The 19,688-nt window shown below is 39.2% G+C and overlaps 1 protein-coding gene across 1 annotated transcript in view; it reads right to left on the bottom strand.

The window, feature by feature from the left end:
• CPNE4 (copine 4) overlaps positions 1-19,688 on the bottom strand; it is a gene marked incomplete at its 3' end in the record, with an annotated part of 591,787 nt that overhangs the window by 412,006 nt on the left and 160,093 nt on the right. The window lies entirely within an intron of this gene.

Here is a 19,688-nt window from a genome sequence, read left to right as displayed (position 1 = left end):
TGTTGAATGAATGTCAGTGACCAGGTGATGTTTATAAAATGGAGCTTTTGGAAAATAACTTTCCCCCTAGAGCTGGCTTAATAAATGGGATAGAAATTAAGCCAACTATCTCATGTTCAAAAAAAAAAGAATTATCCTGCCCAGATCTCTTGTGAAAATGCATGCCTTGTGTGATGGACTTAGGATATTTCTTACAGAGATTTCTATAGAAAGGATGAGCAGAAACTTCAATGTTTTCAAAAGAGCTCCTGGGAATTTTACCTCTAATCAGGGAAATAGAGAAAATATATATATAAGGGAGATTTGGGGTTAAATTGAAGAAGTAAAATTAACATAGAATCTACATACATTGGACATCATTCTTTGGATAATAATCATTATCATTCTTAAGTATCATTTAAGAATTATAAATATCCTAATTATCATTCTTTGAATAATAAGGACAGCTGAGAAATAAAAGGTCGTTTTGTTTGGATTCAAGACGTCTTATGATTGATACTTTGTTTAGTCAACAAGTTGGTCCATTGTTAATAATATATTTTTTTAAATAGAACAGCTTAACTCCTGGGTTTCACTCTGAGCCAGAGGAAAGCATCCCCTGACATCTGGAAGCTGGCTTGGTGAGCAGACTTGGTGCTATCAGCTTGACCTTGGTGTTGCTAGGAGCTGGCCTGGCACGTACAGATAGATTTTAGTATCCTGTGGAACGAAACACTTTCACAGAACACCAATATAACACAAGGCCATGATGGAGCAAGACAAAAACTAGACTGCTCCATAATCATACTGGAGCAAGACAAAAACATAAACAATGTCCAAACCACAAAAATGACCAAACATCTCCCATCCTGGTTAAATGATCGACTGATGCTTCTTTATCAATTATAGCTTCAGCCTTGGTCTATTCTTCCCTCCTAGATAAGATCTATTAGGGTACTCAATTACAGAATTGTCCTGGCTTCCATCCAATCCAGAGTAAATTTGTCCTTCCTTAAATTCTCCCCAAATCACCTAATGATAGCCCAAATTCAATAAGTCCTTTCTTAAACTCTCTTACTAAGAGGCCTCTGAGTTCCCCAAGGAGAGTGTTCTACCTTGTGACAAAGAGCAACAAACCCAACTTATTCAACTATAGGTGTCTTCCTGGTAGCTGGAAGCTATTATTCCCTCACATATATCTGTTCACTAACATACAAACTGACTTCTCCCAAATGCCAGCGTTTACACTAAGATATTAAATTCCCTTAATTAAATTTTACAATTTTATCCTATTGTTATCATAATTTGTTGTTATTCTGTCCCACCTCAGTTAAACAGAATATTTTAGAAACCCCAGAGGAAATGATGATGGAACAAATTATTTTAAGGAATTAGAAAAAGAGAAGGAACAATCGAAGTTTCTATTTTCTTATTCTCCTTACATAAGAGAGGGGAATAGTCTTCTATAATGTAAAGCTCTGTGGTGTACTGGTCACATTTATTCCAAGGAAGCAGTATATTTTCCTAAGATCCTCAATTCACCACCATAATTTCTACCAGTTTTCTCTGTACAAAGATTCCTCCATGGAGCTGTCACAATATTTTTCTTCCCACTAAGAATACCAGAGTGCTTTTGCTTCCCTAGTTTTCTTCTTGTGTTGTATAATGTGACAGGTTATTAAATCAATTTCTCTCTCTCTCTTTAAATAAAGCACAGCATCAAGCACAGTGATCGTTCAGAATTAGAGATGACAACCTAGAGATGTTTGGATTCAGTCTCCAGTCCTAACACACACACACAACCCACATCTCCCTTGTTCAAGCTCTCACTCTCACAAACCCCCCCCACACACACTGTATACTAGTAAAAATGTATTAACAGTTATGTTTTAATTTATTAGTATTTTATTATTATATCAGGCATATTATATTAATAATACACATATTAATATAAAGATAATTTTGGGAGAAGAAGGACAGAAGCGTGAATAGAATCCCTTAAGTGACTTCGAGTCACGTCAAACCAAAGAAAGCCTCCCTCTGTGACTGGGGCAGGAGGCGACAACAAAGGTCTGGGGAATCTATATATTAAATGTTAAATATCTAAAACATTTTTGTTAAAAAATTGCCTCCTTTTCATTTCACAGTTTGCTGGTAGGAACATATGGGTATGATCATTCCTGACAGAGAATTAGGTAATTTAAAAAGCTTAACACGTGTGTATATCATTTGATCCAACACTTCCCCTAAGAAAACAATCTAAGTGTTAACAGAATTATGTTTATAATGACACTGATGGCTGGCAGTTAAGTGCTAGGTACTGCTGTGTATTAAATCCTCCAAACAACCTTACAATGTAGGTAATTTTATCATCTCCATTATACAGGTAAGAAAATGGAAGTAACTGACTTGGGTAAGATCTTACAGCTGATAAATAATAGAGCTGGGATTCGAACATAGATGGTCCTTAACCACACTGTCCCTGCCTTTCACTGCTAGAAGCATGTTCACTATAGAATTATTATCACACCCGCTCTTCCCCGAGTATTGTCATCATTGACTTAGATGTTTAGACCTCTGGAATCAGTCTTGATTCCTCCCTTTATCTCATACCCTACATCCTGTCCATCAGCAAATTTAATAGGCTATTTTTAAAATACAGCTCATTTCCAACCACTTCTCCTCTTCTCCATGGTTAACACCTGCTCCAAACTATCGTATCTCTCCCTTGGACAAACGTAGTCTCTGTACACTGTCTGGCACAACAACAAACAGTGTTATCTCTTAAAATGCCAATCACTTCCCTACTCCAAGAATTCCATTGCCCTCCATGTTTGGAATAAAATCTAGAAGCCCCCAGGATCTCTACTGTGGCCTGTAAGTCCCTACACAACCTGGCCCCTAGCTGCCTCCCCACATCATTTCCTCTCACACATACCTTTCAACCCCACTGTTTCCTATCCATCCTGCTTCCCTGCTATTCCTTAAATAGGCCAGCAAACCTGTGTCATTGTGTCATGGCCTCTGCTCATCCTTCTTTAGAACACTCTTTCCCTGTAACCAGATGGCTCACTCCGTTACTGGCTCAATTTCCTGTGCAAATGTTGATACCTCAGAGAAGCCTTCCCTAACCATAATTTTTAAACTGGTGCCCTCAGCATTCTCCACCCTCTTCCCTGCTTAATTCTTCTTCAAATCACTCACCACTCCCTGACAATAGATTATACGTTCATTGTTTATTTTCTATTCTGTTCACTTGCACAAAAGCACAAAAGTAACCATGTGTTACTCCCTGCCATTCTCTCAGCCCATGGAAGGCACAGTGCCTTGCACATAGTAGGAACTCAGTAAGTGTTTGCTAAATGAACCACTTACATGTGCACCATTAGTGGGCTGGTAGGTGAATCATGGCTCACCCATGGAATAAACTCACCTATGGGTCTCTTGCCAGCAAATTACTGTGGAAAATACTTATGAGGATTGGAAAATGTGGTTGGGCAAATTTCAAGGCAGGAGGTAGGGAGTGGGCAAGAAAGGGATCAAGTAAGCAACGGGATGGAGAGAGTTGTGTGTGGGCTCAAGTGGTTCCCACAGCCATGGGTGTACTGGTTTCTCAGAAAGGGGCAGGGTTAGAATCATGAACATCAGTGGGAGAGGATTCATGATGCAACCAAAGGATCCCAAACTTGGAAGTCTGAGGATTTTAGAGCGCAGGTACCACATATATTGACTATATGACCTTGGAAATGTTATTATGACATCTCTGAATCTCAGGTTCTCATCTGCAGATTGGCAGTAAAAATAATAGTACTGACTTTCATAAGTTGTGAGGAAGCTATGAAAAGAATTGTGGAAGAGCTATGCAGATACAAGTTGCTCTTATTTATTCTTTTTCTTCTTCTTATCTAGTCGTGGTAGCATTTATGCATTATTCTTAAAACGGTGTCTAGAACCAGAAGAGAGACTTCAACTTTTATCGTCCATGGCTTAACTGGATGGCAAAGATTCGACACTCTTCTTATTGTCCTGAGACCACCATGCATGGAAGGCCACATGAAGATGCTCTAGTCGGAAGTCCCAGCCTGACATGAGAGTGAAGGACCTTCAGATGATTTGAACCCCAGCCTCAAATCCTGCCAGCCCTCTAGTCTTCCCAGCTGAGGCCCTGGACCCTGTGAATCAGGGGTAAGCCAGACCCACTGTGCCCTGTCTGAGGTCACAGAGTACATGAGATTAATAAAATGGTTGTTTTAAGCTGCTAAATTTTAGGGTGATTGTTATGCAATGGTAGTAACTGGAGCTGGAAAAGCAAATCTTCAAGACGGACAGGCTTACATAGGCTATCCTACCAAAAATCCCAGTTCCTCAGAAGTTGTTCTGAAAAGGTTGGAATTCAAAGGGGGTGTTTAAAAGGTAACAAATTTTCTTGCTTCCACACACAGTTCCCAAACTGTAATCTTTTAACAAGAAGAACTAGTCTTCACACTCAAAAGAAAATATCTAAGACTGAATTCTCAGATGGGAAGAGGTTCTTGAAATATCAAGTATTTGAAAACAGACTAGCCAAGATAGGCAGTTGAACTTTCCTGAGCTTGAATCAAGATAAACTATTTAATTAGCCTGTAAACTGACCCCAAGAACATCTGGAGTTTCCAGAAGGAAGAATTTTCTTGTCACTTCTCTTAAGACTGCCAAACAGTGCTGGCTGATGTTGGTACAGAAGCAAAGATGGAAAAGCAAGGTTATCAGCACGGCCTCTCTAATTCCCATCCACAGATTAGAGAACATGGACAAGTGAAGTGAAATTGCTCCAAGCCTATTCGTCTTCTTCAAAATGCAGGGAGTGCAGGGGAGGAAGAGGCTTGGATAATTCCCTACCAGGAGAGCCAAAACAGATCAATCAAAGTAGCTAGTCAGAGGCTTGGGGGAAACTTAGAGACCTGCCAAAATTTTTGACTGAAAGTTCTCTTATTTTAACACAGCAAATGGGACCAAGAATACTTGGGTTGGGCAGCAGACCAAAAGCTTGTTGCTGGCATTAAACACACCTCATGAAGGGATTACCTGATAACATCTTCTGCATACAGGGTCTTGGATAATGTGCTAACCACATTAGTTTTGCACACATTATATCTTTTAAGCATAATAACATTTAATGTCTATTAAGCACTCACTATGCCCCAGGTACTCTGTTAAGGAATTCTTAGGTATCGTCTCATTTTATCCTTATAGTAAATCCATGGAGCAGGTTTCATTGATACCTCCATGTAGCAGATGGAGAGAACGCAGGGCCAGGGAAGGTGAGGCTTCTGTGTAAGGTCATAGATGACCCAAGTGGTCCAATTCCAGAGTCTATAGAAACAGCATGCTCACTATCCTGCCAGCCAATCATTCAATCCTAACAACAACCGTTTAGAAAGGAGGTGGTGTGAGAGGCTTGGAGGGGTTAGGAGGCTTTCCAAGGTCACACCATTGACGTGTGGTGCACCTCATGACTGTCCTAACCACTCTACCTGAGCTGAATCATTTAATCTCATAATCATCCCCATATGAAAGGTACCAATATGATACCCATCTTATAGATGAGGAAACTGAGGCACAGAAAGGGCTGGGTAATTTGCCTATTAGCACAGCTAATAATGACTGGGTTAGGACTTAAATCTGGGCAGTCTGGCTCCACAGTCTGAGATCTGAACCACTCTGCCATGCACCATCATGAACCACTAGGAGGTCAGGCTGAAACCATATAAACTGGGGTTGAGGTGGATGTTTTAAGTATTACCCCCCAAACAAATTTAATTTCTATTAAAAATAAATGCAATCAGTTTTAAATGAATTCTTGCCTTTTCTAAGGAGGAAAAACATGTTCATTTTAAAGACTAGTGGCGTTGTGGGTGTTACTTTACCTCCATGGGCACTGGAGACATGAAGATCTGAGTTCAAGTCCCAATACCACTTCTTACTAGTCTTGTGAGCTTTGACATGTACATTTCCTATGTGAGTGTCAGTTTTCTCACCTATAAAATGGGTAATCACAGTTCATATCTGCTAACACTGTCATGAGAATTCTATGAATATGCATGTAAAAACTCAGCACACGGCACACAGCACTCAGGGACTGGGATGCATTATTCTCAGAGACGGGCAGTGATGGAGTCAGACAGACTGGGTTCGATTTGTCACAGCTCCTTCACTTACGACTGACTTGTGTGATCCTTGAGCAAGTTGCTTAATTCTTCTGTGCCTCTTTATAAAATATCTACATAGGACAATTTTTAGGGCTGTTTTGATAATTACATATGATGACACACGTAAAGTGCTTAAGGAGTGCCTGATACACTGCATGCCTACTCTCAATATATTTAAGGTATCATTATTAATAAACCACAACTACACTTAATAAAAAAAGATAAAATTGATTGAAATTACAAAGGAAAGGTAATTTTAAGATGATTATTATCAATAGTGACTAGAAAAACATTAAAAAGCGGGGCCCAGAAAAGGTGTTGAAAATATCTCCTTTGAAATGTTGCAGGTGGATTGAGCTAGAGGCAGAGGGCTCTAAATCATAAATGCCTCCTCACGTTCTTTCTCTGGCCTGTATTCCATCTTCCAAACACTCAGCATGGGACTCAAGACACATTACAAAAACCCATGGCAACCACTGTTGAGTCTGAGTGTCCAGAGTGTGCCTTGCCAGTTCTTCAAGCTAAGGAGGCAGTGAAGCCCACATCACAGTGAAGCTCCTCTTTGTAGGAGGCCTGACATTATCCTTCCAGCTGATAAATCATCTTCCAGGCCCCCAAGAGAATAAGCAGTGAAAACAGGATTTCAGTTCAAATTGTTTCTTTTTCTCATTTGTAGCCCCAAATTTCCTATCTTGTGTGATTCTGCTCTCAGACATTATAACATTGACAACTTGGAGATTTCAATGATAAGAAAGCTACTTAGTCACATATTATACAATCCAGTAATCTTCCCTTTCATCCAAGTGCATCATTTTTGGAGTGAGCATCATAGCACCACAGTCTCTGGTCACAGGGAAGTAACTTCCAGCAGCAGGAAGGAAACATTTTCTGGTTCTAATATTTCATTTTGTTTTCCTTTCTATTCAGTGCTCAGGATAAGATTTCTAATATCACCAAAATCAACTTCCTTTTTTTTTTAAGAATAGAAATTATTCTCATTAGGACATGTTAAGGGGGAGGTGGAAAGCAACATCAAAGTTTTCCCAAATGGGAGTTTGATGTGAAACCACAGTGGAAACTTTGTGAACAACTGAAGAAAACTGTTGTTTTTTTATCATCCATCATGCTTGGTGTTAGTCACTCAAACACTGCCAATCAACAAAGTGTGAACAGAAAATCTTTTGAGAAAGGAGCTTGTTTGTGATATCCAGAGGGAATGCTTTAATTGACTTAATTTTTCAGCTCTTGTCTGAGTCCACAACTGAGAGGTTAGCTGTGTTTCAGAGGCCCAGCCCAGGGACTGCAGGAGCGTGGTCTGAACTCAAACACCTCCAGGGGCCATTGGAGCCATCCCAGTGAGTGAAGGAGGCTGCCTAGGAGTGAGCACAAGGACACCCTTGGATTCTGGGTAGGGGCAGCTGCTGACCATCACTGTACAAGAACTAAAGGCTCCATGTTGCCAGATTTCCTGGCAAAAGAAAAAATCTGGAGTTTTATGAAAAATCCCCTGATCTTTAAGTTTCGTCAACCAGTACAAAACTTGTTTAAACACATGAAGGCCAGATAAACTATGTCTGGAAATTAGATAGAGACCTTTAGCTTTAAATTCGTGACCTCTGGTAAAATAGAGATAATATGGGTTTTAGAATCAACCAGATTCCAGCTTTACTATTGACTAGTTGTATGACCTGGTGATTTATTAATTCTGCGCAAGCCTCAGTTTCCTTACCTGGTTAATAAAGTCTGCATTGCAGGGTAGTTGTGAGGATTAGAAGGAAAATATGTAAAATGACAAATACATAGCTGGTATCAACAATTAGAGATGGCTACTTTATTTTGTTATCACCTAAATGTTCATATTGTCTGACTCATTTTCATAAAATTCTAGCATTTTGGAGCAATAGGAAATTGAAAATCTCAGGTATAGGTGAAACTGCTATTTTGGACTCTATCCTCCTGGCTCCATACACAAAAGGATGCTGCCTCACTATTTACCCAAGCATGAAAGAAACGTGTTCCACAGAACTCCTCCATGAGCCCTCTAGCCAACAAAGAATTGCTGAAAAAAGTTCATAGCCCACTTATTTGGGAGTGGGCAAGGCCACCACCATGGACCCATATTTCTCCTGTGTACTGCCAGTAGGGATGCTGGATCAGATGGTATCCAGACACTACATCTGTGTAAATGGGGAGTGGGGAGAGAAGATGGGGAATAGTGGAGGGATGGAGGAATGATTGATTTTTAGTTCCACCCCATATATAGGTAGCCAAGGCACACTTGAAATGGTCTATCCACCACACATTGAAGGAAAGGAAAAGGTTTAAGTTAGAACGTTGTTTTGAGCCCCCTTTCTCAAGTTCACATGACCATCTACGGCTCCAGGCCTCTGGCTCTGAGATGGGCTGCATTCTACTAAACTCTGAGGTCTTTGAGGACACAAAAGATGTCTTTTACATAGTACTCAGTACGTGCTAGGGTTAATTTCAATGTCTGTACCACCTTTTTACAGGGCTATTATGAGAAGTAAATGAAATAATTTAAGTAGATGGGCTTTGTGAATGTAAAGTATTATATGGATACATTATTATTATAAACAATAATAATCTTGCATTAACATCCACTGATAATTAATGTGTTAGATATAACCACACTAATTATTACTAACAATTATTATTACCAACAATCCACCAAAGCATGTGATTCATCATAACATGTTTTCATCTGGAATTGATCCAAAGGTAATTCATCCTGAGAATTACTTAGAGCTTCCTATGGAGGAACTCAATAACTATGTATTAAGATTAAATGGAAAACTGGAATTAAAGGTGATTGGCAACATTCTAGTAGTGTGGGCAATCATTTGGCTTTTTCCAATGAGAACAATTACTCTGCCGTCTACAAGATCTCTGCCAAGGGCCACAGTATCAGGAGTGTAGCTCTGCTTCATGGAGAGCATCCAGGTGCCCAGGGAACTGAATAAAAGGCTCCAGTTCATAAGGGCTCTTGCCTTGTGAATCCCTGAGAAGTGTTAATTTATTCCACTTGCATACGAAGTTTAGTGCCTGGGAGTTAGTGAATATCAGCACTCACTAGAAGCCAGGGGGAAATATTTCCATCCTTCACTGGAAGACAAAATGTGTTTTAAATTATCAGCACACTGAACTGTACCACATACTGTCACCATTAAATGGCCAGGAGCAGGTACAGGGGGATTTTAAAAATGGGTATGAATTAAATTAGGGAAATTAAATGATAGGTCTGAAACTCTCCACTGGGAATGCATTTCCAAGCTACAAGTTTTCCTTTCCTTCCTTTTTGACAGTTACAATCATGGTCATTAAAGATTTACCAGAAGGTTTACCATCTCATCTTTATACTCTGAGAGGAAACAAAAAGCATCCTCTCCATCTCCTCAGCCCTCAAACATACACTCCAAACCCTGCTGGTCTGCAAAGAGCAACAATCTGTTTTACATTTCAGAACAATTGATTCCCAGTATTTCAAAGACACAGATTTATCCTCATCAACTCCTTTTTTGAAGTACAGTTGATTTACAATATTAGATTAGTTTCAGGGTTATAGCAAAGGGATTGAGTATTTTGATAGGTTATACTCCATTTAAAGTTACTAAAAAATAATAACTACAACTCCCTGTGCTGTACATATATCCTTAATGGATAAAAAGGATGTGGTGTATATATATACAAAGAAATACTACCCTACCATAAAAAAACAATGAAATTCTGCCATTTACAATAACATGGATGGACCTAGAGAGAATTATGCTTAGTGAAATAAGTCAGAGAAAGACAAATACTGTATGTTATCACTTACATGTGGAGTCTAAAAAATAAAGCAAAGGAATGTATATAGCAAAACAAAAACAGACTCACAGATACAGAGAAAAAGCTAGTGGTTACCAGTGGGGAGATGGAAGCGGGGAGGGGAAACATCAGGGAAAGGGATTAAGAGACACAAACTACTATGTATTCTTACTGACTCTTAATATCATTAACAGCACAGAAGGTCGGATTGTAGTTCCTTTTGAGTCTAACTATCAGCCTTACATTTTTATGATACACTTTAGGAATCAACTGTTCTCTTCCACTGCAAACAGGCTACAGCCCATTTAAAAAGCAAGCAGTGCCCCTGCATATGAGCTGGGCATCAGAAGGTAGTTATAATTATTGCAGTAGTAACCTGAGCTGTAAACTAGGGCATAACAGGGGCATAATGCTATTACAAAAAGCACAGGGGGACCTTCAACATGGCAGAAGTAAGACGTGGAGATCCCCTTCCCCCTCAAAAATACATCAGAAATACATCTACATATGGAACAACTCCTACAGAACACATAGTGAATGCTGGCAGAAGACCTCAGACTTCCCAAAAGGGCTGTGCTGGAACTTCTCTGTTGGACTCCTGGACTTCCACAAAGATTGCTTTGGCAGGGACCTTCAAGATGGTGGAGGAGTAAGATGTGGAGATCACCTTCCTTCCCACAAATACATCAAAAATACATCTAAAGATGGAACAACTCCTACAGAACACCTACTGAACGCTACCAGAAGGCCTCAGACTTCCCAAAAGAGGCTTGGTGCTCCGGCCGGGTGTCAGGCCTGAGCCTCTGAGATGGGAGAGTTGAGTTCAGGACATTGGTCCATGAGAGACCCCCTGGCCCCACGTAATATCAAACAGCGGGAGCTCTCACAGAGATCTCCATTTCAACACTAAGACCTAGCTCCACTCAACAACCAACAAGTACAGTGCTGGACACCCTTTGCCAACAACTACCAAGACAGGAACACAAGCCCACCCATTAGCAGAGAGGCTGCCTAAAATCATAATAAGTTCACAGACACCCCAAAATACACCACCGAATGCAATCCTGCCCACCAGAAAGACAAGATCCAGTTTCAACCACCAGAACACAGGCACCAGTCCCCTCCACCAGGAAGCCTACAAACACACTAAACCAACCTTAGCCACTCAGGGCAGACCAAAAACAATGGGAATTATGAACCTGCAGCCTGCGAAAAGGAGATTAAACAAAATGAGGAGACAGAGAAATACATAGCAGATGAAGGAGCAAGGTAAAAACACACCAGACCAAACAAATGAAGAGGAAATTCAGAGTAATCATAGTAAAGATGATCCAAAATCTTGGAAACAGAATGGAGAAAATACAAGATATGTTTAACAAGGACCTAGAAGAACTAAAGAGCAAACAAGCAATGATGAACAATACAATAAATAAAATTAAAAATTCCCTAGAAGGAGTCAATAGCAGAATAACTGAGGCAGAAGAACGGATAAGTGACCTGGAAGACAAAATAGTAGAAATGACTACCACAGAGCAGAATAAAGAAAAAAGAATGAAAAGAATTGAGGACAGTCTCAGAGACCTCTGGGACAACATTAAACATACCAACATTCGAATTATAAGGGTCTCAGAAGAAGAGAAAAAAAAAGGGACTGAGAAAATATTTGAAGGGATTATAGTTGAAAACTTCCCTAACATGGGAAAGGAAATAGCCACCCAAGTCCAGGAAGTACAGAGTCCCATACAGGATAACTCCAAAGAAACACTCTAACACACATGTTAAAAAACTATCAAAAATTAAATACAAAGGAAAAATATTAAAAGCAGCAAGGGAAAAGCAACAAATAACATACAAGGGAATACCTATAAGGTTAATAGCTGATCTTTCAGCAGAAACTCTGCAAACCAGAAGGGAGTCGCAGGACATATTTAAAGTGATGAAAAGGAAAAACCTACAACCAAGATTACTCTACCCAGCAAGGATCTCATTCAGATTCGATGGAGAAATTAAAACCTTTACAGACAAGCAAAAGTTAAGAGAATTCAGCACCAACAAACCAGCTCTATAACAAATGCTAAAGGAACTTCTCTAGGCAGGAAACTCAAGAGAAGGAAAAGACATACAATAACAAACCCAAAACAATTAAGAAAATGGTAATAGGAACATACATATCAATAACTACCTTAAATGTAAAGGGATTAAATGGTCCAACCAAAAGACATAGAGTGGTTGAATGGATACTAAAACAAGACCCATATATATGCTGTGTACAAGAGACCCACTTCAGACCTAGGGACACATAGAGACTGAAAGTGAGGGGATGGAAAAAGATATTCCATGCAAATGGAAACCAAAAGAAAGCTGGAGTAGCAATTCTCATCAGACAAAATAGACTTTAAAATAAAGACCATTACAACAGAAAAGAAGGACACTACTTAATGATCAATGGATAAATCCAAGAAGAAAATATAATAATTGTAAATATTTATGCACCCAACATAGGACTACCTCAATACATAAGGCAAAAGCTAACGACCATAATAGGGGAAATCGACAGTAACACAATAATAGTAGGGGACTTTAAGACCTAGCTTTCACCAATGAACAGATCATCCAAGATGAAAATAAACAAGGAAACACAAGCTTTAAATGATACATTAAACATGATGGACTTAATTGGTATTTATGGGACATTCCATCCAAAGACAACAGAATACAGATTCTTCTCAAGTGCTCATGGAACATTCTCCAGGAGAGATCATATCTTCGGTCACAAATCAAGCCTTGGTAAATTTAAGAAAATTGAAATCATATCAAGTATCTTTTCTGATCACACTGCTATCAGACTAGATATCAATTATGGGAAAAAATCTGTAAAAACTACAAACACATGGAGGCTATAAAATACACTACTTAATAGCCAACCAAGAGATCACTGAAGAAATCAAAGAGGAAACCAAAAATTACCTAGAAACAAATGATAATGAAAACACGATGACCCAAAACCTATGGGATGCAGCAAAGCAGTTCTACAAGGGAAGTTTATAGCAATGAAATCCTACCTCAAGAAACAACAAATATCTTGAATAAACAGCCTAACTTTAAACCTAAGGCAATTAGAGAAAATAGAACCAAAAAACACCCCAACGTTAGCAGAAGCAAAGAAATCATAAAGATCAGATCAGAAATAAATGAAAAAGCAATGAAGGAAATGATAACAAAGATCAATAAAACTAAAACCTGGTTCTTTGAGAAGATAAGCAAAATGGATAAAACATTAGCCCAATCCATCAAGAAAAAAAGGGAGAAGACTCAAACCAAAAGAATTAGAAACGAAAAAGGAGAAGTAACAACTGACACTGCAGAAATACAAAGGACTATGAGAGATTACTACAAGCAACTATATGTCAATAAAATGGACAACCTGGAAGAAATGGACAAATTCTTAGAAAAGCACAACCTTCCAAGACTGCACCAGGGAGAAATAAAAAATATAAACAGACAAATTACAAGCAATGAAACTGAAACTGTGATTAAAAATCTTCCAACAGACAAAAGCCCAGGACCAGATGGCTTCACAGGCGAATTCTATCAAACATTTAGAGAAGAGCTAACACCTATCTTTCCCAAACTCTTCCAAAATATAGCAGAGGGAGGAACATACCCAAACTCATTCTATGAGGCCACCATCACCCTGATACCAAAACCAGACCAAAATGTCACAAGGAAAGCAAACTACAGGCCAATATCACTGATGAACATGGATGCAAAAATCCTCAACTAAATACTAGCAAACAGAATCCAACAGCACATTAAAGGGATCATACACTAGTATCAAGTGGGGCTTACCCCAGGAATGCAAGGATTCTTCAATACATGCAAATCAATCAATGTACTACACCATATTAACAACCTGAAGGATAAAAACCATATGATTACCTCAACAGATGCAGAAAAAGATTTGACAAAATTCAACACCCATTTATGATAAAAACCCTCCAGAAAGTAGACACAGAGGGAACTTATCCCACATAATAAAGGTCAGATATGACAAACCCACAGCCAGCATCATTCTCAATGGTGAAAAACTGAAACCATTTCCACTAAGATCAGGAACAAGACAAGCTTACCTACTCTCACCACTATTATTCAATATAGTTTTGGAAGTTTTAGCCACAGCAATCAGAGAAGGAAAAGAAATAAAAGGAATCTAAATTGGAAAAGAAGATGTAAAACTGCATCACTGCTTGCAGACAACATGATACAATGCATAGAGAATCCTAAAGATGCTACCAGAAAACTACTAGAGCTAACCAATGAATTTGGTAAAGTAGCAGGATACAAAATTAATGCACAGAAATCTCTTGCATTCCTATACACTAATGATGAAAAATCTAAAGGAGAAATTAAGGGAACACTCCCATTTACCACTGCAACAAAAAGAATAAAATACCTACGAATAAACCTACCTAAGGAGACAAAAGACCTGTATGCAGAAAAGTATAAGACATTGATGAAAGAAATTAAAGAAGATACAAACAGACGGAGAGATATACCATGTTCATGCGTTAGAAGAATCAACAATGTGCAAATGACTATACTATGCAGAGCAATCTACAGATTCAATGCAATCCCCATCAAACTACCAATAGCATTTTCTACAGACCTAGAACAAAAATGTTCACAATTTGTATGGAAACACAAAAGACCCCAAATAGCCAAAGCAATCTTAAGAAAGAAAAACAGAGCTGGAGGAATCAGGCTCCCTGACTTCAGAGTATACTATAAAGCTACAGTAATGAAGACAGTATGGTAATGGCACAAAAACAGAAATATAGATCAATGCAAGAGGATAGAAAGCCCAGAAATAAACCCATGCACATATGGTCACCTTATCCTTGATGAAGGAGGGAAAAATAGACAATGGAGAAAATGACAGCCTCTTCAATAAGTGGTGCTGGGAAAACTGACAGCTACATTTAAAAGAATGAAATTAGAACACTCCCTAACACCATACACAAAAATAAACTCAAAATGGATTAAAGACCTAAATGTAAGGCCACACACTGTAAAACTCATAGAGGAAAACACAGGCAGAACACTCTAGGACATAAATCACAGCAAGATCCTTTTTGACCCACCTCCTAGAGGAATGGAAATAAAAACAAAAATAAAAAAATGGGACCTAATGAAACTTAAAAGCTTTTGCACAGCAAAGGAAACTATAAACAAGACGAAAAGACAACCCTCAGAATAGGAGAAAATATTTGCAAATGAAGCAACTGACAGAGGATTAATCTCCAAAATATACAAGCAGCTCATGAAGCTCAATATCAAAAAAACAAACAACCCAATCCAAAAATGGGCAGAAGACCTAAATAGACATTTCTCCAAAGAAGATATACAGATTGCCAACAAACACATGAAAGGATGCTTGGTATCACTAATCATTAGAGAAATGCAAATCAAAACTACAATGAGGTATCACTTCACACCAGTCAGATTGGCCATCATGAAAAAATCTACAAACAATAAATGCTGGAGACGGTGTGGAGAAAAGGGAACCCTCTTGCACTGTTGGTGGGAATGTAAATTGATACAGCGCCTATGGATAACAGTATGGAGGTTCTTTAGAAAACTAAAAATAGAACTACATATGACCCAGTAATCCCACTACTGGGCATATACCCTGAGAAAACCATAATTCAAAAAGTGTCATGTACCACAATGTTCATTGCAGCTCTATTTACAATAGCCAGGACATGGAAGCAACCTAAGTGTCCATCGAGAGATGAATGGATAAAGGAGAGGTGGCTTATATATACAATGGAATATTACTCAGCCATAAAAGAAAATGAAATTGAGTTATTTGCAGTGAGGTGGATGGACCTAGAGACTGTCATACAGAGTGAAGATAATCAGAAAGAGTAAAACAAATACCGTATGCTAACACATGTATATGGAATCTAAAAAAAAAAAAAAAACTTTCTGAAGAACCTAGGGCCAGGACAGGAATAAAGACTCCGACGTAGAGAATGGACTTGAGGACATGGGGTGGAGGAAGGGTAAGCTGGGACGAAGTGAGAGAGTAGCATTGACATATATACACTACTAAATGTATAGCTAGCTAGTGGGAAGCAGCTGCATAGCACAGGGAGATTAGCTCAATGCTTTGTGACCACTTACAGGGCTGGGATAGGGAAGGTGGGAGGGAGACGCAAGAGGGAGGGGATATGGGGACACAGGTATACATATAGCTGATTCACTTTGTTATACAGCAGAAGGTAACACACCACTGTAAAGTTATTATATGCCAATAAAGATGTTAAAAAAAAGATGAAACAGATAAAAACAAACAAACAAAAAAACAAACAACAAGAACAAAAACAAAATGCACAGGCCAGAAATCACGAGTAATAACAAAGAAATATCAATCTCTAGGTATGTCTTCCCCAAAAGAGGTTCAGCTATAAAAGCAACAGCCTATGGTAGTAATGTGTTAACAAACTCCCTTTCCTCTTTTCCCCACCCAGCCAAATTCTGTACCACCCATGGAGACTCCGAAATCACACCAGCTACTTATTTACCCTCTAATTAATTAAAATTCAATAATTAAACTTTTCCATTCCTTAGTTATACGGTCCACCTTTCAACTGCTCAGTGGCCACCTCTGGTTGTCGACTACCTACTGGCCAGCACAGGCAGAGAACATGCCCATCACTGTAGGGAGTTCTAGTGGACAGTGCTGATCTCCAGAGAGGCTCTTTTGCCAAACTTCAGAACTCTGAAAAAGAAGCTCACCTTGTTTTTCTCTCTCTCATCCTTACACCCCCAACAATCTCTTTATTATGCAAATCAGTTTAGCCTCTCAGGTTTTTGTTTTTTCTTCACTTAGTCATTTACCAGATTTCACATAACAAAGACACTCAGGAACTGACACAGCTGGCATGAATCCTCTTCTGCATTGCTTTCTCTGAATTCTGTAATTCTGCACATAGAAATCTCTCTGTAATTCCAGACATGTTCTAAGGGACAGATACAGGAAAATGTGCATCAGTTATGTCCCAGGGCAATGGCCATGTTTGCCAGCTTTCACTAAACATAGAAGGTAGTAGGTGTGTGGTTTAAATAGACTGTCAGGTGCTTCTCACTTTGAGCACAGGACCACGCACTGAACTTGCACCAAAAAGTAGGTGTTAGCACTAAATAAATATGCACTACTTCACGACTGAGTACATGATTCTCCCAGTTACTGTGAGTTGTCAGAAGGTCTATGTGCTTGTCAGTTACCTCTGTGCTTTCAAGTGTGTTCTGGACTCTTCCCTGGAACCTTGCCAACTGGCTTCCACCAGGGGTGTGGTCACTGGAAGGCATGGATGGGAGACCTGAGATGACAATCCCTTCCTCATCTCCCTTTCAGGCAACGTTTGAGCATTACCTGCATCTCCTCTACCTTGCTGGCTACCATTAGATAGGCCCTCCTTCCACAGATCCAGCTTCTGCTCGATGGCCCAGCTGGTACTAACACCTTCTTTTGTCCCTCTCTCCCAGTGGTGTGCTGGTAAATGCTTAGCAACCGGTTCTCTTGGTGGGGAGAAAGTTCTGATTTGAAATGTTTGCCAATGTCTGTGGTGTAAATACTTATACCCAGGCTAGCAAAATTCCTGAAGATTTAACAATTGACTCTCTCAGGCCTCTACAAGCTAGCTTCAGTATATCACTGCTCTACCCTAAGTCAAGTAGCAGCTTCCTATTGTTAATCTCTGGGTTTCCTCACAGTTTCTACTTAGTTTCTCAAGATTCCCAACTCCTTTGTTATTAGTTATTGAATAAAATCTTTTCTATTAGCTACCTGGTGTGGGCTCTGTTTTCCAAACTATATCCTAAATGTATAGTCTTAAGGTTAAAATTTATTAGAGAAGTGCTTCTCAAAGTTCCACAGTATAAATCACTCATATCACTAAGGATGCTGGAAGTTCAGCTGACACTACTTTTAAAGAGTAAGACTTTCTAGATGAAGGAAGCAGTGAATCAGTTTACAATGTGGCACAAGCTTCTTATCTCATTGTGCACTGGTAACAAAATGTTTGCAGGCTGGTAGCTGTGGGCAAACACACTTTAAGTAACTCTGTAGAAAAGCACTTTGGAAAAGCAATTTGGCAAATGTATCAAAAGCCCCCAAAGTGTCCCATCCTTTGTTCCACTAGTTCCACTTTGACAGACTATCTCCTAGGAACTCATCCAAAAAGAAGGGAAAAGTCTTATGCTCAAAGATGTTTACTGCAGCATTATTTAAAATAGGGTAGTTTTTTGTGGGTTTTTTTGTGTGGTTTTTTTTTGCGGTACACGGGCCTCTCTCTGTTGTGGCCTCTCCTGTTGCGGAGCACGGGCTCTGGACACGTAGGCTTAGTGTCCATGGCTCACGGGCCCAGCCACTCCATGGCATGTGAGATCTTTCTGGACCGGGACACGAACCCGTGTCCCCTGCATCAGCAGGCAGACTCTCAACCACTGCACCACCAGGGAAGCCCAAAATAGGGTAGTTTTGAAAGCAACTTCAAAGTGAAAAAAATAGGAAAATGATCAAATAAATCTGCTTGATGGGATATTATGCAGTCTTAAAAATTATAATTATGAATATTATAACAATATGGAAAAAAACATATACTACTAAGTAATAAAATCAGGAAAGAAAATTTTATGTGCATGATAAGTATCATGTAAGAATATGAATGCCAGAAGGAAAAGACTGAAAAGAAATATATACAAATAATAAATAAATTATGTAAGGGGGGGGTCTCAGGAGATGAAGTCTTTTCCTCTAATTATCCAAGACGGTCCTATTATCCTAATGTAGATATTCCATTTAGTTTTGTTAAACAAAAAATAAAAGACAGTAAAGCCCACCAACAAAGTCATGGAGAATATTTAGAAGGGAAAAAAAAGACATTACACATTAAGATGTCTGTGAATGCTGTTTTATATTTATAATATAAGACCTGGATGAGCTGGAAGTTAAATGAAGATCCCCTATCTGCCATCTGTCACTCGTCCCCTCATACGTGTTATGTTGCCTTCTCACCTGAATTTCATCTGCTTACCAACTTCTATCAAACCACCCTTTCAGAGAAGTGGCTTTTATCACATATGTACAGGTAAGTAAACATGCTACCTGTGAGGTCTTCTGAGCCTTCTTCCTGCTGTGGAGTGAAGACATTGGCCCCTAGAGGAGCACCTGTCAGCTCCTTGCAAACAGATGGAAGAAGGACTCAAGTCTATCCTCAGGGATCCAAACAAGGTATTTGTCTACACTTGATCTACTCAGTATGGATTCAAACCCCTCACCCAAATTCCACTGGGCATCTGGTTCCCTTAGAGACAATAACAACTGCTTCCTTGGCTGCACCCCCTGTCCCTCCCTCTCCTGCCTTCCACCTGAGACCAGATATTTAAAAACATTGCTAACTTAGACCACGTACCAAGAACAAAAATTAAAAACAACAACAACACAACAACAAAACAACCCAAAACTTAAAAACAGTCCTCATCCAATTTGTTTCAACTTTTAAATAAACAAACAGAACCCAACTTCAGAATTCGACATGCAATATTGCCACACAAACCACCAAAGACCACACCAATGGCCACCATAAGTATAAAATAGCAATAAAGAGCTCAGGCCCTGGAGCTTGACTG

This window comes from Leucopleurus acutus, assembly GCF_964270905.1.
Source record: "Leucopleurus acutus genome assembly, chromosome: 5".
In the NCBI taxonomy this organism is placed as follows: domain Eukaryota; kingdom Metazoa; phylum Chordata; class Mammalia; order Artiodactyla; family Delphinidae; genus Leucopleurus; species Leucopleurus acutus.
Note: the sequence above shows the minus strand (reverse complement) of the source record. Positions and strands in the feature narration are given on the sequence as shown.